The sequence below is a fragment of the Lutra lutra genome, chromosome 2 (genome assembly GCF_902655055.1).
Source record: "Lutra lutra chromosome 2, mLutLut1.2, whole genome shotgun sequence".
NCBI lineage: Eukaryota > Metazoa > Chordata > Mammalia > Carnivora > Mustelidae > Lutra > Lutra lutra.
Window position 1 is genome coordinate 200,100,618 of NC_062279.1, and position 23,425 is coordinate 200,124,042.

Consider the following 23,425-nt stretch of genomic DNA (forward strand, 5'->3'; position numbering starts at 1 on the left):
AAGTTGCTAAGAAAGAAGAAAAGACCATCATTTCAAAATTGATCTAAACCCTTAACATGTGCTTCTGTGATCACCGTTGTCAGAATAACAAGGTTTAGTCTCTTCGGTTTATTCCTACAGCAAAACTTCCGTTTCTTCTGTTACATCGATTAACATTCAGAACTTTATTTTTTATTTTTATTTTTTTAAAGATTTTATTTATTTATTTGACAGACTGAGATCACAAGTAGGCAGAGAGGCAGGCAGAGACAGAGAGAGGGGGAAGCAGGCTCCCCGATGAGCAGAGAGCCTGATGCGGATCCCAGGACCCTGGGATCATGACCTGAGCTGAAGGCAGAGGCTTTAACCAACTGAGCCACTGAACCACCCAGGTGCCCTTAACATCCAGAACTTTAATGTTCAGTGATGTCCTTCAGGATCCCAAGCTGGCCAGGAGGCTCTGCCATCCCCATCCTGTAGCTCTCAGGCTGGGTCTCAGGTAATGGCTGCCACTGTGGACATTTCCCAGCCAGTGGGAAGGGAAAATGTCTAGATCAAGGGGCTTCATCTTTAAAGAAATGATAGAAAGATTGCAAAGTCACCTTTGGTATTTGATGACCACACCTAGCTAAAATAATCTCTAGCTGGGCACCCCATGACTAAATAAAACATGCAGGGGTTATTACTACAGAGAATGCTGGGGGAATGAATGGTTTATATCACATTTAATCCTCTGATGAGGGAATTAAGACTCAGAGAGGGGAAATGAGTAAGCAAAGATCCCACGGTTAATGAAATTTAAGATTTCCAGATTCTTGGTAGAGGACAAACTTTACTAAATGTCCCTGAGCATTGGTCCTTGTTCTCCTGCAGTCATGTTGCTAATACTAAAAAGAACGGTAGACTAAGGTCAAGAGTTTGTCATTTCGTTTCCAGGAGTTTTTAGGGATTAATTAATTTTAAGGATTGGTCTGAAAAGGCCTTTCAATTGAAGCTGTTTGCAAGAATAGCAAGACAGTCGTAAGCTTTTCTTAACTTGCTTTAGAATAGTTTTCTCCATACCAATGTGCTGCTCTCAACCCTAAATTCATATGGACCCATCTTTGCTTCTTTTATACATTTTTGAAGTAAAAGTCCAGCTTTCCAAGGAAGTCTGTCACTGTTTACCCTAGGTAGCTTTTTCATAGTATGTTTCATTCTGAAATTATCATACTATTTGCTCAGATAAACCAAGTACATGTAACTTGACAGAGAATGTGATCATTCTATTTCTGTTAATAGAAATCCTTAATTCCTATGTTCAGAGATATCTTCCCCTCCACTGCATGGAGAGAGACATGGATCAAACAAATGGAATAGGCAAATATTGGGTATGAGATTTTGTAAGTGTGGAAACAAAGAACTATAGTTTATTTTTTTTGTATATCAGTATTAAAAGTAATACTTTTCAAGAAGATCTAATTTATCCCTGTTTTATTCCTCAAATTGTATTGTCTTTGAGGAGGTTTCTGGCTAAAGTTAAAAAAACTGTGTCTAAGGGTGTTGTTTCAGATTCTCTCCAGCTTTGTCAGATAATAAGATTTTAATGTTCTGTTTTCTCTTGATCCCTCCAGGGCAAGATGGCTTCCTCTTTACTGCAGTGACATTGTAGTTCTAGAGATGAAATCTGTCTCAGTTACACCCTGGAGAAAGTTCTGAATCAAGATACTTCCATCCCGCATGTCCCCTCATACAACTATTCAAGATGTGTTTGTGACTAAATATTACGTCTTTAAAAGGCCCTTAGGAGACAACTGTGAGGATAACCATTTTTTTCTTTAACTACAGTAAAAGTAGTTTTTCTTGTCCTTTTCTTAAATTTCCTGAATGTGCTTATCAAGTCTTGCCAACTCTAAGAATACCATCAAAGGGGGAAGGGAGAATGCAGGTACTCAAAATGCTCAGATTATTTTATTCCCAAAGTCAGACATTGGAAATTTTCTTTTTCTTGACTTGGTTCTTTTTCATTTAAGAGAACTTTGCTCTGTATCATTTTTGCCACACACACACCCCGCTGCCCACAAACTGAAATTTTTCTACCTTCTCTTTTCTCATCTATACATTTCTATTACCTAGACACATTGTGCTGGTTTGTCTCTATTTCTATGGGAACCACATAAAAACCCAGGAGGTGAAACAGGAAGCTGGCAAAAAGGAAAGATTCTGCTTGTTACTGGTACTAGGAGCTGCACTCCTAACCTGGCCAGGTTATCAACTTCTGCTCCATATACTTTCCTGTTTGCTGTGACCCCCTTATAGACTCTGAACTGATTTTTGACCCTTTGTGAGCCTTTGTCTTCTAGAATTAATACATTCTTCCACTGCCCATGGCTTTTAGGGTTCCAGAATACTTTAATTTTTAGGCTCTGAGTCCTTTCCTGAGTCTGACTTAATTCTATGTCCTCAACCCTGTCTCAGCCATCCTAATGATCACATGTCCATGACCAGTGTCATTTTTTTCTTTAAAAGGTTATGAGCAAGCAGCCATGTCATGTTAGAAATTTCAAAAGTTCAGAGACTATATAATAATAGTACTTGTCCCAGTGAAAGCTTAACAACAAAATTAAATCAACACATTAATTTAATTTAATTATATATAATTATATATATAATTCACTTAATTATATGCATGATGTTTATCATGCTAGAGATAACATTTTATGTAGTTAATAAATTAATTTTTTTTAGAGACACAGAGAGAATGTGCACATACAAGCACAGTGAGGGGGGGCATGTTAGGGAGGGGCAGAGAGACAGGGAGAGAATCTTAAGCAGATTCCATGTTGAGCATGGAGCCAGATACCAGACTCCATCTCAAAATCCTGAGGTCATGGTCTGAGCCGAAACCAAGAGTTGGATGCTTAACTGACTGAGCCACCCAGGTGCTCTAGGAATAACATTTTAATAGTAAGATATTCATTTACATGAAAATAATTTTTCTATACAGCCAAGGTAATGAAGATAGTCTAGAAAGTGGTTCAGAGATAGGAGAATACAAGTCTGTTACTTTGGTTTTCTCTTGTCTTGATCAAATTCTTCCCCAAATCCTGAAGTATTATTTTAAGACAGTTTCTGCCCATACTCAAGCATTTACTTTGAAAACTCCTTAAGACTAGACATCATTATCCACCTGTTCTAAATTTCCAGAAGCTGAGGTAGGTAAACAAGTCAGCCAAGGATTTAGAGTTTCAACTATACTCAGTTTAGTTTTCCAAGAAATAAAAATAAAAGAGCCACTTAGAGAAACTCATTCAGATGATTAGAAGCTAAGTTGGCAGATGATAATGAAGAAGGAAAAGAGGGATGCCTGAGTGACTCTGTTGGTTAACCATCTGCCTTTGGCTCAGGTCATGATCCCAGGATGCTAGGATCCAGCCCTGCGTCAGGCTTGCTACCCCCTGCTCAGGGGAGCCAGCTTCTCCCTTTCCCCCTCCCCCATACTCCACTTGTGCCCTCTCTTGCTCTGTCTCAAATAAATAAAATCTTAAAAAAAGAAAAAGAAAAAGAAACAGTATGCCTATTAGAGTAATATTTCTACCTTTTTTATAATTTCAAATTATTATTAAAAATTAGAAAATACAGGGCACCTGGGTGGCTCAGTTGCTTAAGTATCTGCCTTTGGCTTAGACCATGACTCCAGGGTCCTGGGATTGAGACCTGCATCTGGCTTTCTGCTCAGCAGGGAGCCTGCTTCTCCCTCTACTTGCTTCTCCCACTGCCTGCCACTGCCCCTTCTTGTGCTTTTTCTCTGACAAATAAACAAAATATTTTTTTAAAAATTAGAAAATACAAAAGCAAGAAGGAAAAATGTCATGCACAGAATACTACTGTTGTGGGGAACTTTAACTTTAAAAAGTCACTGAGGAAGGATGTGACATTTCATTGGGAAATAAAGATGTAGGGCACACTTACAGCAACATTTTCACAAGACTGTAATTTTATCACTTTAATCAGATTGCTTTCCTAAAACCAGCCTTAAAAAAAATGGCAGTGTGGCTTAGTAAAGAGGTAATTTTGGTAGGCAGACAGAGGGTGGGACTAGGAATTTTTATGGAGAGAATCATGAAGGTGCCAAAGCAGGGAGCCCAGAGCCCAGAAGCAGTAGAACCAACCCGCCTGCACTTGGAAATGGTGCTTGTTACTGTGGGCCTTGCTCACTCGCCTCTTAGACACTTAGACATTTTTTTTTTTTTTAATTTATTTGACAGAGAGAGACAGCCAGAGAGGAACACAAGTAGGAGGAGTGGGAGAGGGAGAGGGAGAAGCAGGCTTCCCACTGAGCAGGGACCCTGATGCAGGACTCGATCCCAGGACTTTGGGTTCATGACCTGAGCCAAAGGCTTAACAAATGAGGCACCCAGACACCCCAGACATTTACACATTTAATTCTTTTCAAGTCACTTCTTACACTACTTCCTCCTCTTTCTAGTACCATCTCCTATACAACTCTTCCACTACCTCAGCTCTCACAGAAATAATAAAATCATAACGATAATAGCACTAAAAGCAAATACTGTTTGTATAGCACATTACAGCTGACAAATGCTTTCATATTATGATCTCACTTAATATGGATATTAGTTAGCATTTATTAATTCAACTAATATTTAATAATTGCTGGCTAACTTTCTAAGTGAAATGAAGAGGACGAAAGAATTAAGTATTATAATCCACATTTTATGCATGAGAACATAGTGTGTAGGAAAAAAACAAAGCTTTTACTTAAATTGAGGATTCAACTCTAGGACTTCTGACTCTTAAGTATTCTAATTTTTTCTATGGTACCTTGAACACTGAACTAAAGGGTTAATGAGCCCGAGCTTCTGTCATGAGGATCTTAGCACTCTATAAAAATAATTTGTTTCTGATGAAATTTTAATACCTGACATTTGTTTGGACATAATTTTAAATGGATACCATGTCCCCAATTCATTTTTTATATAAATACATTATGCTGATGGACACTGAAGAGTTTCTTTGGTTCAGACATAATATCTTGCTATACAAAATCCAGGTGGCTTTTCTAAGATCCAAGAACAAAAATAGTAGATATTTTACTTTATTTTAATTTCTTATTCCTTATTTTGACTATTCTATATATACCTTTCATTAGAGCAAAATTTGTGTGTGTGTACAGGGCTGTATTCCCAGTATCTAGAATAGTCATCCATAGAATATGTTCAATAAATACTTGATAAATGAATAAAAACACATTGCTCTTTGTTGGTATGGAGTTAAAGATGTTTGTAGGGTGTTTTGTGTACATGATCCATTCAAGAGTTTAATCACCTGGCCAGGCACTATGCTAGGAACTGAGGACTGAAGATAGATTGTGATCTGGTCACATAATTGTGTAAGTCAGGACTTTTAAATTGCAGGCGACAGAAATGCAATAAACTTGCTTCATCAAAAAGAAAACTGAAATTCATTGGCTCAGATAGCTAGAAACTTTGAGAAATGTGGCTTTAGGTTCAGTTATGTCTTCTTCCTACACACTATTTTTTCATGTATAAAAAGAAGATTATAACCACTAATTCTTTACATACTATAAGAGGTATCTGCCTGCTCTTCACTTCTGTGTTTTACTTTCTTTGTGACAGCTTTCTTTTTAGGTGGGTTACCCTTAAAGGACAGCAAGAAAGGAAAATAGTAGCCCTGCAATGTATACTTCCTACATACTTGTAACTGATGACTACAACCTCTTTCTAGAGGGTTTGTGATGGAGCTGACGGTGAGGATCTGAACTGGGTTAGTATCAATGAGAATGATAAAAAGTGAACTGACTTGAATGAGATTTACAAAATAGAACTGACTGGATATAGAGGAAGAAGGAGAAGGAAAAGTCAAGGATGGCTCCAGTTTTTCAGCCAGGACACCAGTAAACTATTTACTGAGACTGGAAACACTGAAGATGGTCCAGATATTTTGAAGAAGAGAAATTTAATTTGGAATATATTGAGTTTGAGTTTTTGATAAGAATTTAATTATAATTTTAATTTCTCAATTGATACTTATTGTCCTGATGTAATTATAAGACTATCCCCCTTTGTGCTCAAAATTGTCTCATTCTGGCTGAGAAATTGTATAGCCCTCCTACTTAGGATGGTTTCCTTTTATCTCAGTAGCATTGGAGGTGAGACACAGGCACAGGTCTGAGGAAAGGAAAAGGATATGAAGTAGTAGCTATGGAGGATGAAGAGTAAGCTGACTAGAGCCCCAAAGGCCGTAAGATGGTACTTCAGGCCCCGCTGAGTTGGGGTTCTGATTTTCTAGAAACACTACTGTATCTCTTTCACTGTATGATAACCTTCTAGGATCTGTATTAATGTGCCTTTTTCCAGGTCTGAAAGCAGACTCAGAAGTCATGTAACTTTCTCACGTTCACCGTAAGGAGAGGTAGAGCTTGGATTTGAACCCACATCCTTCTGATTACAAAATGTGTATACTTAACTACTACCTTCTATATTTTTAGGTAGCATCAAGCACTACTTATGCCATTGACTTATAGTGTTCCATGCTATATTATGTAAGCTTTCTTTGCTTATGATGTAGAGGTATTATTGTTTTGGTTATACACATATATGCACTTTCAATTCCAAATCTGTACAGGTACTTTTGGAAAATACTCCTTTCATGGCATGTGTAAGTTTGGAACCAAAGCTAGGAGAGGGAAGATCTTAGGTTAGGACGACTGCCTGTTCTGAGTCATAGGGTCACAAGATACTGGATGGACCATTGGTTGTAGGGGGAGATCAATGGTGATATGTTACTCATAACAGTCATCACATGGCAATTTACATACCACTTATTTTTTAAAATAAAAAGAATTAGAGGCTATACAAAATTATTTTTTGCATGTATATGGCAGGGCAGGGCCCAGCAATTCCATAAACAAACACATTATCTCCTTCCTTTCCGTTAACAATGGATTGGGAAACACTTTCCACTTGTGAGGCTCCTGTGTGTATGCAGGGTAGGAGGGGTGGGGAAGGCAGGGAGCTGATCTGCATTCTTTAGAGTGTTTAGGGAAAAAACCCTGGAACTTCAAAGCTCTCATTGGCACTTGGTGTTGCTAAAGATAAATTCCTTATCATTTTGGGGAGAGATATAGATATAGATTTCATTTTGGTTTTTGGAGTAAACTTTTGCATGAACCTTGAGTTATGTGAACGTAAAATAAGATCCTATTTGAGAATGCCGGATTTGGAATAAAAGAAATCCAACTGCTCCACAAAGCAACGTAAATGACTGTGTTTTCTGTGGTCACAATAGCACGTCTGTAAGATTGTTATGGGGTTAGCTGGTTTGATTTCTCCTGAGAGGCTAGAACTAAGTAAAGATGGGTTTTTCCTCAGTGGGATGAATGAATGGGTCCTAGGAATTCAGCTGAGAGTTGAGGAATGATGATTGATTTTAGGAGTAGGGTTTCCTACTGTTTTGTGCTGTAACTGCCTTATGTTTCTATAAACTTTGCATTTATTCAACAGGGCTTTACTGCATGTTAGGCAATGTTCTAGGAGTCTGAGATACCTCATGGACAAAACAAAGATCTCCAACTGAGTGTAACTTATTTTGTAGCAGGACTCCTTTAGTGTGGCCTTTTGAAGAAAAAAGTCTCATGTCAGCTGTGTTTGTAGAAAGGAAGGCCGTGTCTAGTTTCAGAGTGAGGCAGAGCAGAGACAACATCACCAGCATAGAGAACAGCTGTGAGATGGTGGGGCTGGGGAAAAGTGGTGAGGAAGCCTAGCATGGCCACAACGAGGAGGATGTCAGCTTCATTTGCAGATTCTCAGAACTTATGAAGGAGCACTTTGTGTCATCATACATAATGGAAACCCAGATGGTAATTATTTAGGTATTAGAAGGAGGGAAAATTCAAGAAGCTAGTGGGCTCTTGTGTTATGTCTATAATAACATGAATTTAATTCTCAAATTGTTGACTATATTACCTGGAGTGAAAGAAAAAGGTGGCATCTGAAATATATAGAAATAGTATAGAAACTGTATAGAAAATTGAGCTTCAATCTCATTTATGACTATTGCATATCCTCTGTGGAAGAAAGCTTGAGAATCATTGGTGTATCTGTTCCCCAGAAATACACTTACTAACATAGAGCAACAGTCACTTGTCAATATTGTCTATTGACAAGCCACAGATTGTCCTCTTTCTAATAGAATCCTAGATTACATTTCTCATTAGCTATTGTCGGATGGAGATGTTTTTATTTTCAACACAAGGGTATTGTCCTTATAAATATTGCTTCCATTCACCCTATATGGTCATAATTATATGATTAATCCCATGATTATTTTTCAAAAACACACATTGTGTAAGAATAATTTTGGTTATTATGGTATTTTTCTATACATTTTTCTATTTTCTTCCCAGAGTTTTTCCTCCACTAATGAAATTCTATTCATTTTATTTCAGGTACATCAGTAAGTTGTGCTTCTTTGTGTTCTATGATTACATTTATCAGGTTAAGATACATTTCTAACTTCAGTTTGGCTTTTATTTTATAATACATGGTGTCTTCCTTTGGTTTCCTAACCACACAGAACACCAAATGGACTTTCATTTATTTACCTTTTAAAAAAATTATTTATTTATTTGAGAGAGAGCGCAAGAGAGCATACAAAGGGAAGGGAGGGGCAGAGGGAGAGAGAGAAACAGACTCTTCCTCGCTGAGCAGGGAGCCCTACACTATACTCCATCCCAGGACCTTGAAATCATGATCTGAGTCAAAGCCTGACTAAGCCACCCAGGTACCCCAAATAGACTTTATATTCAACCTCATGCTTATGGAGTTATTGACCCAAACAATTACTGACCTTTGGGTAATATTAACGAGGTATAGAGAATTTATGAGAAAAAAATTTGAATTTTCAGTCATATATGAGTAAGCTCTCTTTAGCCTATGTGTGAAATCCTTCCTTAGCTTTAGCTTTGCCTTAAACATCCCAGTATCTTTTTAAATTCCATGTTGGATTCTTTTATTTTTTTATTATTTTTTTATTTTTTATAAACATATAATATATTTTTATCCTCAGGGGTACAGGTCTGTGAATCGCCAGGTTTACACACTTCACAGCACTCACCATAGCACATACCGTCCCCAATGTCCATAACCCCACCCCCCTTCTCCCAACCTCCCCTCCCCCCAGCAACCTTCAGTTTGTTTTGTGAGATTAAGAGTCACTTATGGTTTGTCTCCCTCCCAATCCATGTTGGATTCTTAAAATTCATCAGCTAGTACTTGGTCTGTTATGTCAGGAACAATAATGGCCACTCAAAGATGTCCACATCCTAATCCCTAGAATCTGTGAGTATGTCAAGCTACATAGCAAGGGAGAATTAAGGTTGCAAATGGAATTAGTTGCTAATCAGCTGGATTTAAAATAGGGAGATTATCCTGGATTATCTGGGTGGGTCCAATGTGATCACAAGGGTCCTTAAAAACTAAAGAAAGAAGCAGAAGAGTCAGAGGGAAATGTAATTACAGACCAAACGTAGAGGGAGATGTGAGGTTGGCTTTGAAGATGCAGGAAGAGGGCCATGAGCCAAGGAATGTGGGTGGCCTCTAAAACCTGGAAGAGGCTACGTAAAGGATTCGGGATTCACCTCTTGAGCTTTCAGGAAGGAAGACAGACCTGCCCATACTTTGATTTTAGCTTCTGAGATCCTGAATGGTTTCATCTCAGATAAATTTAGGTAGTATGTGCTTTTTGAACAATTATTAATTAGTCTATTTCATTTATATTATTTCATCAAATTTATGTGCATAGACATCTGTATCGTGTCCCTTCATTTTTCTTTCGGTGTCGGCTGAGTCTGCTGTGACAGCCCCTCTTTCATTCCTGCTCTCCAAGTCTTTGCAGTCCTGTTTGGATCTGACCTGTGAGTGTACCATATTTGATTTGCAAGTCTGGTACCTGGGCAATGATTGAACTTTTAGTTGACTTTTCAGAATGTTTCCTGGGGCATCTGGGGTTGGCCCCATGCATGCCCAGATTGAGGGTGAGACCAGGAGTGCACAGCCAACTCTGGAAGATGGCTTCCTTGAGCTCCTCCCTTTCTTTGTTTTCCCCATGCCTTTCCATGTCCCCAAGGCCCCCCTTTTAAGTCCTGCTGCCAGAAATCTGAAGTCTGATTTACTCTGCTCTGCCAGCATTTCTCATGGCTCTGCCAGTGTTTGTAGCTTGGAGGTTGAAAGAGAGAGAGGGAGACAAACAGTGAGACTTTACCTCTCCCTCCCCACTCTCTTAGGTCTTAGTACCATAGTTATTCCAAGCAGGGAAGTAGGGGTTCCTCCTTCAGAATTTTAGAACCCCGTGGACCCTCCTGCTCTGTGCTGGCAAGTGACCCCTCAACCACTCCTCAAGCCTAGACTAGGGAGGTTTGCCTGGTTCACTGATGCTTACCTCTGGGTGTAGGCACTTTGGCAGTTAGGCCAGGGGACAACAGGGGAACAGAAAGGTAAATACACCGTTGTTTCCATGGTGTTCCAGATCCCGTCCTCCTTCCTAGCCCACCTGTTCCATGAATTGCCTTTCAGTTTCTAGCTACATTCAGTGGGAGAAACAGAACAGAAGGCTGATTCTGTTTTCCTCCCAACTGGAACTGGATAGAAAATGCGTATTAGATCGGAAGGTAGTGCATGTTGAAGGGATGAACCTTTGCAGTCTTAGCCTTGGTGGAGGAAAGGGGCACCCTGGTGGGATGGTGTGAATGAGCGGTCACGCGAAGGGGTCTTCTCATAACGTCACCCAGGCTGCCTCAGCTCCCAAACACATCATCCCCTGCCCCTACCCCTCCTTGAAGGCTGTAGGACACCATACACGGGAAGCCTCAGGGTCACAGGAATGTAAGCTGAGCGTCCCAGAATTCCACCCCCAGGGCTCACTTCCCTCTGCATTCCCCACCCCGCCATTGTCTTCTGATAATTTCATTTATTAACACTTGCTCACCATCATTTTCATGTGACATCTGGGGAAACTTAAAGACCATTACATATAAAATTTCTTGAATAAAGTATAAAGATCCTTATATTTTTTAAAGCTTAACGTTAAGCTGTTTAAAGGGTTTTTTTTTTGTTTTGTTTTTTGCTTTTTTTGTTTTTGGTTTTGGTTTTTCCAGCCTTGCCATTAACAAATTCAGGAGCATGTTGGAACGGTGAGAGTTCACACTGCTCTAAAGCACACAGAAAGATGATTACATGTAATTTGCTGGAATCCTCCTTGAGTTTATGTCACTAGTAAATCTCCTGTAAGCAGTTTAGTTGTTCACACACTGAAAAGTATGTGGATTAGGGAGAGTAAAAGACTGTGTGGGAATTTATACAGATCAGGAACGCTGGCTGGCTCTTGTTGAATCCAATTTTCTCTTCTTCATGATCAGCTTAGAACCAGAATATTATTGCTGAAATGGGCTATTATTGCTGAAATTAGACTGTTAGTCTAACTTAAGAAAGAAAAAAACAAACAAAACTCAATGACTTGCTCGGGTCTCACAGCCGGTGGATGCCCAGAGCAGGTGCAGGCTACAGGTCTTCTGACTTGCCGCCCGTTGTACTATTTGTGAAGCGATTCTAAAGAATTCACCAGCAGTGGGAATGGTGTTCAGGGTGCCGGTGGTCCCCGGTTGTAACAGGCACGTGGGGCATTTGCCTCCTTTGAAGCCTATATCCTGGCTTCCCTTCTCCCTTGGGGTGGTTATGTTCTTCTGTGTGTTCGTATAGAAATCAGCTCCAAGAACAGGAGAGGGCTAAAGGTCAGGGGGTTTATGACTCTGTCCTTTGGTCACTCAGCAGGACACGATCACAGACTTTTGCAGTTCGTGTATACTCAGTTATCATCCGCAACCACAGTAAGGAAGGCAAACCTTCACGAGGAGCGTGCGAGTGCCAGGCACCGGATGGGTCACTGGTGAGAAAAAGACCAGGTTTGGTGTCTGCCCTCCCGAGAGCCGTGTAGTCTGGTCTGTTAGCAGAACTGTTTCCTGAGCTAAAGAATACGTAATTGGAGGTTGGCCTCTTCTCCCTGCTCCCCCAATCTTCTATTTTTTACTCATTATTCTTTCTAAAGGTGAGATAGGCATGGAAGAACTATTTAATCTTACTTGCCTTTTGGAAGGCCCTTTGGCATCCTTGGTGAATTAAGAATCAGTGGTGTAAGCAGACGGGTTATTAATACTGCCTCATGAAAGGGGAAATCACCGCTTTCTCTGGTTTCCTCATGACTCCAGCAGCCTCAGACCTCAGAATGCTCTGAAGTCTCTATGTTCTTTTCCTCATCCCTGCCAGCATGTAAAGGGTGCTGGGTGTTCCAGCTCATCCCTGGTGCTGTCTTCTCACCACCTGCTCTGATCTGGGGTGGTTGGGCCATGTTTTCTGATTCATCCCTGCTTGTCAGCCCTGATATCCTGACCGGACTCATCCTGTTGCACAGACCAAGTCATCAACATACATCTATATTACTGCTAAATAAATTATATACCAAACATAGAATTAAAGAAAAAAAAAAAGAGAGAAATTTGTTGCAACGTAGGTAGTTAAGGGATGGTTCCTGGTAGTGACTACAGCTAGTTTTGCTTTGCTTTGCACCTTAATTTTGCTAGCTATTAGCATCCAATATTCTCAAAGCGATGATAGCTAAGGAGGTCAAAGCAGCACAGAGATTCCTAGGAATTCTGTTTCAGGACTTGATGTCTTTGGCATCCTTTTTTTTTTTTTTTTAAAAGATTTTATTTATTTATTTGAGAGAGAGACAATGAGAGAGAGCATGAGCAAGGAGAAGGTCAGAGGGAGAAGCAGACTCCCTATGGAGCTGGGAGCCCGATGTGGGACTCGATCCCAGGACCCCGAGATCATGACCTGAGCCGAAGGCAGTCGTCCAACCAACTGAGCCACCCAGACGTCCCTGTCTTTGGCATCCTTGATATTTTATGTGTTCAAGGCTTTAAACCAATACCTGAGAGAAGGTGGCAACTCTCATCACATAATACATAATACAGTATGTTAATTTGGAAGTAATATAACGGATGATTGTGGTGAATCAAGGGAGCCAGTGTAAGGAGGAGCCAGATACATTGGCTTCTGCAATCAAGGTATAGGTATCTTTCCATTACTAGTCTCTGCAGTGTTTTGCTAAGATCGGAAGCTCGCCCGCCTCACCTGCTGGCCTTCAGGTCCACCCTGTATTCCCTAAGGAGGACTCCACGAGACTCCAGGGTACAGCTCCACATCAGAGGACACTTAGAGGGCTCTTTCAAAGAGTTTTAGTGAAAATTGATTGGGGCGGAATACCTAGATCCCTTCAGGACTTAGAGATCCAAGCCTGGAACTTTTTTGTAGCACCTTAGAGTGGGGAGGATTCTCTGAGGGATTTCTGGAACTGTGTGCTGGTTCTGTGCAGACTCTGAGCCTGTAAGTGAGAGTCAGCCTGAAGCCACTGGCATAGCCCCTCAAGTTTCAGGAGAAAGCGCTGGTAGGAATAATGGTCTGTGAGAGGCCAGATGCCATGGAGCAAAACCATAACAATAAAAAATTATCACAGCCAACATTTATTAACTGCTTTACTTGTCATATCTGTTTACTCGTTATAACACCACCTAGAGATACTAATATTTTCCCCATTTTACAGATGAGGCAACAAAAATATTGTTAATTGTCCAAGGTCTTACAGAGAGAGAATGGAAGTTTTCTTAGTGCCAAATGCAGACGGTTTGAATGGCTTAAGGTACAAAAAGAGACATTCCTGTTTGAACACATCATGTTCTTGCTATGACAACAATATTCAATCGTAGCGTTAGATCTGGAAGATGTCCTTTAATGTGGTGGTAGGTAATCAGAAACCTCAACACACTCATATGCCCAAGATCATACAGTTAATAAATAGCAGAGTTGAGAGTGAAACTCAAGTCTTTTGATAACCATGGCAAAGTCCTTCCATTAACTTTTTTTTTAAAATTTTTTATTTTTTATAAACATATATTTTTATCCCCAGGGGTACAGGTCTGTGAATCGCCAGGTTTACACACTTCACAGCACTCACCATAACACATACCCTCCCCAATGTCCATAACCCCACCTTCCATTAACTTTTTGATAGTGGGATTCAGGATGTTACAGAGGGGGAATGCAGGGCCTGCAATTGTACAGTAACCAGGATTCTGCTGCCATCTAGTGGGATAATTGGGTAATATATTTTTTATTTAAAAATTTTTTTTTCTAAATTAGCATATAATGTATTATTAGCCCCAGCAGTGCAGGTCTGTGAATCGCCAGGTTTACACACTTCACAGCACTCACCATAGCACACAACCTCCCCAATGTCCATAACTCCACCACCCTCTCCCTATCCCCTGCCCCCTGGCAACCCTCAGTTTGTTTTGTGAGATTAGGAGTCTCTTATGGTTTGTCTCCCTCCTGATCCCATCTGGTTTCATTTGGATAATATTTTTAAAAAGTTTCAGAACCTGGGCTTGGAGCCGCACCACCAGCACACACAGTAAACTGCTGTCAGAGATACAAGGAAGAAAAGGAATTGGAGAGGTTATTTAGTGTACTGGCAATATTTTGCAGATGGGACTGGGGGGGGCGGATTGGGGAGTTTTATTCTATATGTATATATAAAACTCTGGTCTCTACTTTTGTTCAGCTCAGTGCTCTTTTCCTCTGGTACTCCACTGATGGGAAACAAAAGTTCCTTTCGATTCAGACTCCAAAATCAGTGTATTTGCCTGAAGTATAGTGAGGCTTTCAGCACACATTCTATGACTCAACTTTTTATTTTGACAGATAGTTCTTAGTTATAGTACTGGAAGGGAACACTAGAATGTATAATATGGACATATATCTATGTCTCCATATCTATATATTTTACATCTATGTCTCCACCTTGATCTACAACTGCGGTCTTTTTTAAAGCTTACACTAGAATAAATTTCTATTTCTTAGGTACTTGATAACTTATGATAGCCTTCAAATACACTAGCTGTCAATAGACTGCTGGTCAGTATTTTTTAAAAAAGTTAATGAGATTAGTGGAGGCTGGGTGGCTCAGTCCGTTAAGCGTTTGACTCTTGATTTCAGCTCTGCTCCTGATCTCAGGATTTTGAGATCAAGCCCTGCGTCAGGCTCCATGCTCAGTGGGGAGTCTGCTTGAGATTCTCTCCCCCCTCCTTCTGCTCCAGCCCCCCTCACATAAACAAATAAATACATATTTTTAAAAATGTTGATGAGATTAAAAAAGTTAAGAGCATATACATAATAGAATACACAATATACATCGATAAAATACACTTTATGCCACTATAGTCTTAGCAGTAGAGGAATTTTATAGCAAGTTTCGTAGATGCTTATTTCAAAATAGATTTTTATTTCTACTTCTGATAAATTTGTTTTGTATATCAGGGTCCATACAAGATTTAAAATATTCCGTAAGACCTTGTTTATTGAATCTATGCATGAGATGGATAGTAACTTAAAATGGTGACTTCTTCTCTCTTTGTCACGTTTGCTAGTTTGTTTTCTTCAATTGTTTTACCTAAAACAATGTACTGAATATCTGGGAGGGTAAGAACCATTTTCATTTGGTGGCAGTGTTTTTGAAAAATAGCATGGGGGCCGGGACAGAGAGAAACAGACTTCTATCAGGGAAAAAAAAAAATAGCTCTTGTCTTTTTTTGGAGGTTCTCAACCATAGGGAGGATTTTAAAGATTTTTCTTACTTTTACCTCTTTTCTATATGTTCTAGATACAATTCTCCAATAGATGGGAACTATCACCAAGTATCTTATCAGTTGTTATAATCTTCAATTTTGCAAAATGCTGGACACATTTTAAAAATTCTGCCATATTGGGAACCTGGGTGGCTCTGTTGGTTAAGCAGCTGCCTTCGACTCAGGTCATGATCCTGGAGTCCTGGGATTGAGTCCCACATTGGGCTCCCTGCTTGGTGGGGAGTCTGCTTCTCCCTCTGACCCTCCCTCTCTCATGCTCTCTCTCTCTCTCATTCTCTCTCAAATAAATAGATACAGTCTTTAAAAAAAATTCTGCCATATTTTAGCAATTCTGTGGCAGTATCAGAAAGGAAAGAAGGAAGTAAGAGAGGAAGGAAACTTTAAAATCTTCAGACCCAGACAAAAATATATGAAATGAAGCTGACTATTAGAATATAGGGGTAGAAAATGCTTTCCTGACCAAACCATGAAAAATTTCTTCTATTGTAACTTTGGCATAATTTAGAGAAGTTGCCAAGCCTAGTGGACAGAGGCAGTGAGGTATATACATATATATATATATATATATATACATACAAGTTGAGGCCATAGCTCTGATGTCAGCCTGCTCAGCTCTGAATCCCGGCTCCACTGCCATTTACTGATGGGTAACCTTCAGCCAGTCACTTCATGTCCTATGTTGTCAATTTTCTGCTTTATCACATAAATATCACATAATTACTGTAGCTATTTCATAGAGCTTTGTGTGTGTGTGCTGGAATGAGGTAGTGCAGTTAAAATTGTTTTGAACAATGCTTGGCACATAGTCCACACTAATTTTCAGCTGTTAAAATAATTGTTATCAATGGCTCCAGTTAGAGATCTTGAAGGGATTAAAGTCTAGTCTTAACTCAGTGGAATCATGAGTCTGATAATATTTCTCATGAACCAGTCTCTGTTTCAACCACATAGAACTAATGCTGTTCCTTGGAGAGTCGTTCTTCAATGTCTTCAACAGATCAGAGTTTCTTCTGAGTCTGTTAAATCTGGCTCTGCTCAGTACCATGTGTGGGTTATGACACTGCGGCAGGACTCAAACTTGGGGAGCCATTATCACTTTTCTTTCTCAACAGTTGTTGGAGTCGGTTGGTATTACAAGTGTAAATGACAACATAGGCTACTCTTCAAGAGCACATAGAAGATGCAAAGTTTGGCCTCCTGGCTTTACTGGTCCCTGGACAGGAGACCACAGGTACACCTGATCTCTGAGAGTGGTATCTTTATGACAGATTGGGCCTGTGCCAAGGAGACATGGGTACTGGAGCCCTAAATAATTTACAGTGGAGAATTTTTTTGGACACCACATAATATCCTCATCTTCCTCAGCTAATATCACAGACTGTGGGAGAGATCTTGGAAAAACTGTGGTCAGTGTAGAGCTGGACAAGACCTCAATTGTAGGAATAATGAAGTCCTCAGGCCTTAATTCTTTTTTTTTTTTTTTAAAGATTTTATTTATTTATTTGACAGAGAGAGAGAGAGATCACAAGTAGGCAGAGAGGCAGGCAGAGAGGAGGGGAAAGCAGGCTCCCTGCTGAGCAGAGAGCCTGATGTGGGGCTCAATCCCAGGACCCTGGAATTATGACCTGAGCCAAAGGCAGAGGCTTGACCCACTGAGTCACCCAGGTGCCCCATCAGGCCTTAATTCTATATCTGACTTGGGATCTTTTTCTCTTGTTGGGTCTCAAGTGCCAAAGGCTAGTTAATGATGTTAATCATACCCTTCAGTTAATGGACGTTATCATCTTTGGGTCACGGAAGGCTCAGCTCTTGTTTAATTTACCTCCATTACTCAAACCCCATTTCCCTCTGCCTATGCGTGTATGTATTTTTAATTGACATAGATGGTCATGTGTACGAATGTCATGTGTTTTGTATTTTTTTTTGCCAGCACTATGATTTTAAGACCCATTCATGTTGCTATACATACATCGTTTGCTGCGTTTAACATGTGTGTAACTTCCCATGGTGTGCATTCTTAATATTCTACCTATTTATTCTTCTAGGCTAGGGCTGGAGATCCAGTTTTCATTTGACTCTCTGCCTACATGAACAGTGCTACAGAGGCATTCTCCTGCATATTCTCCTGTGGACCATGTGAAAATTTGGTATGTTTTATGTATCTCCAGGAGCAGAACGTACAGAGTTTATGTGTATGTGTAATTGACTAAGAGCCTCTAGATTCCTTCCAGAACACGTAGACCAGCCTGCTCTCCAACCAGCAGTGCGTGAGGCGGCCTTTGTCCCCAGATCTCCACCAACCCTGGGCTTTACACAGCTTTGTAATTTCACTCAGTCTCACAAACGTAAAGTGATATCTCATGGTTGTTTTAATTAGCATTTCTCTGATAATTAATGAGTTTGATTATCTATTTATATGCTCTTAAGTCTTTTGGATTTCCTCATCTGTAAATTGCATTTTTTTTAATTAATAGGCTTTATTTTTTTAACCAGTTTTTTTAGAGAAAAGCTGAGCCCATAGTGCAGTTCCCACACTTTCTCTCTCACTCCCCCACAATTTTCCCTATTAACATCTTACATTTGAATAATACATTTGTTACAATTAATGAATGATAGTTTATTTAGATTTCCTTAGTTTTTACCTCATACACTTTCCTGGTCCAGGATCTCAAACAGGTATCACATTTTATTTAGTCTTTGGGTCTCCTTGGGCTCCTCTTGGAGTGACGGTTTCTCAGACTTTTCTTGTTTTTGATGAACTTGACAGAGGTTTGAGGAATACTGGCCCAGGTATTTTATAGAATGTCTCTCTCTTGGAATTTGTCTCATGTTTTTCTCATTAATAAACTGAGTTTACAGCTTTTTAGGAGGGAGACCACAGAAGTCGTTTCATTTTCTTTTTTTTTTTTTTTAAAGATATTATTTATTTCTTTGGCAGAGACAGATCACAAGTAGGCAGAGAGGCAGGCAGAGAGAGGAGAAAGCAGGCTCCCTGCTGAGCAGGGAACCTGATGTGGGGCTCCATCTTAGGACCCTGAGATCATGACCCCGGCCAAAGGCAGAGGCTCCAACCCACCGAGCCACCCAGGCCTGTGTGAACCCCGCATCGGGCTCTCTGCTCAGCGGGGAGCCTGCTTCCTCCTCTCTCTCTGCCTGCCTCTCTGCCTACTTCTGTTCTCTCTCTCTCTCTCTAATAAATAAATAAAATCTTTAAAAAAAGAAGCCTGTGTGAATGAGGCTGTGTATTGTTTTCATGTTTTTGTGGGGGTCGGGGGAAGAAGAAGTCACCTACTTGATCCATTTCAGTACCTGTAAAATGAGGGCCTCTCCTGGAACTGCCGGCCCAGGTGGAAAGGCAGAAATAGAGGCCCACAGAGCACATGTCCAAATATTGGACAGTTTGAAATACATCTGTCAGACTGTTAAATAAATAAAAGATGTTCTATCCTCCTTGTTCGGCAAACGTAATTTTATAACAACCTGAAAATCCAGGTTTAGGCCTGAAATTCTTAGATCCCTCTGAATTCTGTAGTAGAACTTGGCAAAATGCAGAAAGGCCACTTCAACCCTGTGGTCTGTCTCTGTTTCCCTCCCAGATCCAACTCTGTCCGCCTCTGTGATGATCTCATAGTATGCACGTGCACATGCTGGTCCATCTGTCTAAAGCCTATCTACACCCTCTACAAACAAGTGCCTCTTGGAGCACCAATCATGCAGTCCCCCTAGAGAGGAGATCTATGTAGGTGCTGGAACATAATGGAATTCTGGCATCCTGGGTACTAGAATAAGGTCTGGAAGGAGGAAGAGTTGATTTTAGGGTGGGCATGTCCCTTTGGCTTGATAGATGCCTAACCCCATGGTGGAAGGGCAGGGGGTCCTGGCTGGACAAAGGGGAGAATAGGGTATCTTAAAGTTTGGTGCCCAGAGTTAGAGCTCTGTGTGCCTAGGCCCAAGAGAGGTACTGGTCAAGTGCTATTGCTTCTTTTAGGCTTTGAAGAAAGAAGTATCATCCATTCCTTTTAAATTCTGAAGAGGCTTAGTTGTTGCCTAATCCCCTGATGCTGGGGAGAGGTTTCCATTTTGGGGGCCAAATAAAATATAGATCATGAGAAGAGGGACATCTTCCCCCAAATCATTAATTATGGATTATGAGAAGAGGGACATCTTCCCCCAAATTATGAATTATGGATTATGAGAAGAGGGACATCTTCCCCCAAATCCCTCTTCTTTCTGTTCTACCTACATAATGTAGATATGAACCACAAGTTCCCTCTTAGCCTGGCTATTTTTTTTAAAGATTTTATTTATTTGTTTGAGAGAAAATGAGAAAGCATGAGCAGTGAGGAGAGGCAAAGGGAGAGGGACAAGAAAACTCCCTGCCGAACAGGAAGCCCAAAACAGGCTGGGTCCTGGAATGCCAGGATGCCAGGGTGCCAGGGTGCCAGGATCATGACCTGAGCTGAAGATAGCTGCTTACCTGACTGAGCCACCCTGGTGCCCTAGCCTGGTTGTTAAAAGAGAATGGAGTGACTTAAAACAGAGGCTGGATGTGTGGATGGTGGCTGGGGAAAGCATGCCTTTCTAAATGAAACTTCACTAAGTATGGACAATGTAGTTATTTTAAAGTTGTGTTGTGGCTGGGTTTAAAATCAAATCATGTGTTTTCTTAATTATCTATGCATAGAAAAAGGGGCTCCTAATCATCACTGATGTTCTTAGCAACTTAGTTAATGAGATAAAAGAGTCTTTTATGAGGGAGGGGTGGGTGAGGAGCACGAGATACAACCTTTGATTCTATTTTGTAAAGATTGTGTTCTGGACTGGCAGAGTCACAGATCAATCTCTGATTGGAAAGGAGTCAATGGTACTGAATTTTGTATAAAGTAGCAGAAAAGAATCAAATCTCTTAGGTATGCAAGTCAGAGAGACAGTGGTGTTCAAATGACTTGTTACTTCTTGTCTTTCCTTTGTCTCAAATCTTCCTGAAGGAGATGAATGATAAATAGTGATGACCTCGTTGCCCTTGGAGCATGAACAAAGGTGTGGGTAGATCGAGGTCTTGCAGTTGGTATGCTCTGAAAGCCCGAGTTTCTAGGTGGAAGTCCAGTCCTTTCATGTTTTGCATACTCGTCTCGTAAATTTCAGCAGAAGAGTGGAGACAGTGATCAGTGTCACAGACATGTGCTCAGGAGGGAACTGTCTCTTCTTTTTAGTTAAGTATTAAACCACAGCCCATCCTGGCTTCATGGTTGTTTTTCAGGAATAGCTAAGTAATAGAAGAAAGACCTGGGAGGTCTATTTTCAGGAACTATGATCTATCTATTCACGGCAATGATGATGCAGTTCTAAAATTTTAACATGTCAGACAATTTTATGTAATGTTTGCATTATATTTACTCAGTGTTTCCATGGTTACATGGAAATGCTTGGAGCCCCCATTTTGAAGTACAGACTTACCAATTAAAAATTATATAAATGACTATATATAATTGCCAACTGATGACAGTATTGATTTTACTTGCATCAAAATTAACCGCAGGTTTCATCATTGCTATCTTTGAGTTAATAACTGACGATGCATCACTATGTGATTCTCTGCTTCTTTTTTTAAAATAAGATTTTATTTATTTGAGAGAGAGACAGAGAGAGACAGAGCATAAGAGCGGGAGAAACAGACTCCCCGCTGAGCAGGGAGCCTGTGGTGGGGCTTGATCCCAGGACCCTGAGACCATGACCTGAGTCAAAGGCAGATGTTTAACTGACTGAGCCACCCCGGTGCCCCTAATTCTCTGCTTTTTACATATAGATAATCTATTAGAAATTAGAGTAACAGCTAAGTGTATTTGTTGGTTTAACGTGAGTGTATGAGACATCATAACTGGGAACATATGAATGACAAGGAGCCGGATATGATAGACTAGGTGACAAAAACTCATTGGAGACGAATTCACTTTATTTGATGTTAAGTTCGAAGCAGTATTGACCTTATTCTGTGTTTATATTTGTTTATTATTTTCATCTAATTTTATATCTAAACTTATTCTACGAACTACTCCACAGATTACTAACCTAGAAAGTAATTTTTAAAAAATGTTGGTGATTTTCCTTCTGGTCAACAAATCTATACTTGGGTCTGACCCCTATTTACATCATTTCCCTAGCCTTTGGAGCGCGTTGTCGGGTTCTGCCTTACCACTGCGGATGACAAATGTGTTGATCTAAACATTTTGTACTGATGGTGGAAACTCCATCGATCAAGCACCGCAGTCTATCTCGTCTCCTCTCCGAGCTGCGGGGGCGTTTGCAGGGCCTGCTGGCCAGAGCGCAGTGGGAGGGACGCTGCCTGCCTTCCGAGGGCTGATGCGAAAGGACAGCTTCCGCCGGTCTATCTTGGGAACCTCGGGCATCTGCAGCCGCCGCGGGAACGGGCTGGCTGCCCTGAGGCTGCCCGCGGCGACCCTGAGCACAGAGCGCCAGGAGGGAGATGCTCAAGGGGCCCCGCGGTTGGCTGCTTCCCTGCCGGTCCAGCTTCTGCGAAGGAAACGCTTTCGGGACGGACGCGCCACGGCCTGAGCGCAACTAACTGCGCAGGAAACCCCGAGCTCAGTGCGCACGGACAGGCGCGAGCCGGGTTTTGGCGGTTGCTACTGCTCTCCGCTGCTCCGGCAGGGCGACGGCCTCCCTCCCGAGCAGTCAGCGGCTGGGGCGCGAGTGGTACCCGCCGCGCCTGGCGTTCGGGGGCACTTAGCGCTGCGCTCTGTTCCGTGCGTCTCTGCTGTGGGCATGAGCGCCTCCCGCGGGGCCCGTCTCACCTGTAAGTTAGTCGTATCAGGACCCAGATTCTCTGCCTCATGTAAATCTGAGGAAGACGGAACGAGATAAGATGGGAAAGTTTCTGAAAAAGTAACACTGAAACCGCTCAAGCGTAAAGTTGGACAAAAATCAAAACGGCTGCACCAGTGCTCCAGCGAAGCTCGATATTAAAAAAAAATGATCGCGGCGGCTGGGTGATCAGTCAGCAAAGCATCTGCCTTCCGCTCAGGTCATGATCCAGGGTCCTGGGGTCAAGTCCCGCATGAGGCCCGCTGCTCTGCGGGGAGCCTGCTTCTCCCTCTCCCTCTGCCGCTCCCCGGCTTGGGTGCTTTATCTCTGTCAAATCAATAAAAATCTTTTTTAAAAGATTTAAAAGATTTTTTTAAAAAAGATTGATTTATTTGACAGACAGAGATCACAAGTGGCAGAGAGGCAGGCAGAGAGAGAGGAGGAAGGAGGCTCCCCGCTGAGCAGAGAGCCAGATGCGGGGCTTGATCCCAGGACCCTGGATCATGACCTGAGCCCAAAGCAGAGGCTTTAACTCTCTGAGCCAACCAGGCGCCCCAATCAATAAAATCTTAAAAAAAAAAAAAAAAAGATTTTATTTGTTTGTTTATTTATTTAGAGAGCGATTTCAGGGAGGAGCGGCGGGAGAGGAAAGGATCTCTAGCAGGCCCTGGGCTCAGTGCTCAGCTGAACCCAAGACCCCGAGATCCTGACCTGAGCAGAAATGGACTTGGACGCTGCACCCACCCAGCCGCCCAGGCTCTCAGGGAAGCTCTATTTTAAAGAAACCTTTTAACTGTTTCTGAAAAACTCCCCTCCTCCTTTCTTAGCCTTTTGTTTCAGGAA

The 23,425-nt window shown here is 41.2% G+C and overlaps 1 long non-coding RNA gene across 1 annotated transcript; it reads left to right on the top strand.

Moving 5' to 3' along the window:
- The first annotated feature begins 11,342 nt into the window (after positions 1 to 11,342).
- On the top strand, positions 11,343 to 22,864 carry LOC125094396 (uncharacterized). Its single transcript, XR_007125493.1, has 3 exons — positions 11,343 to 11,943; positions 13,660 to 13,855; positions 21,922 to 22,864. It is a non-coding gene; the product is annotated as an uncharacterized LOC125094396 (long non-coding RNA).
- Positions 22,865 to 23,425: the final 561 nt, after the last annotated feature.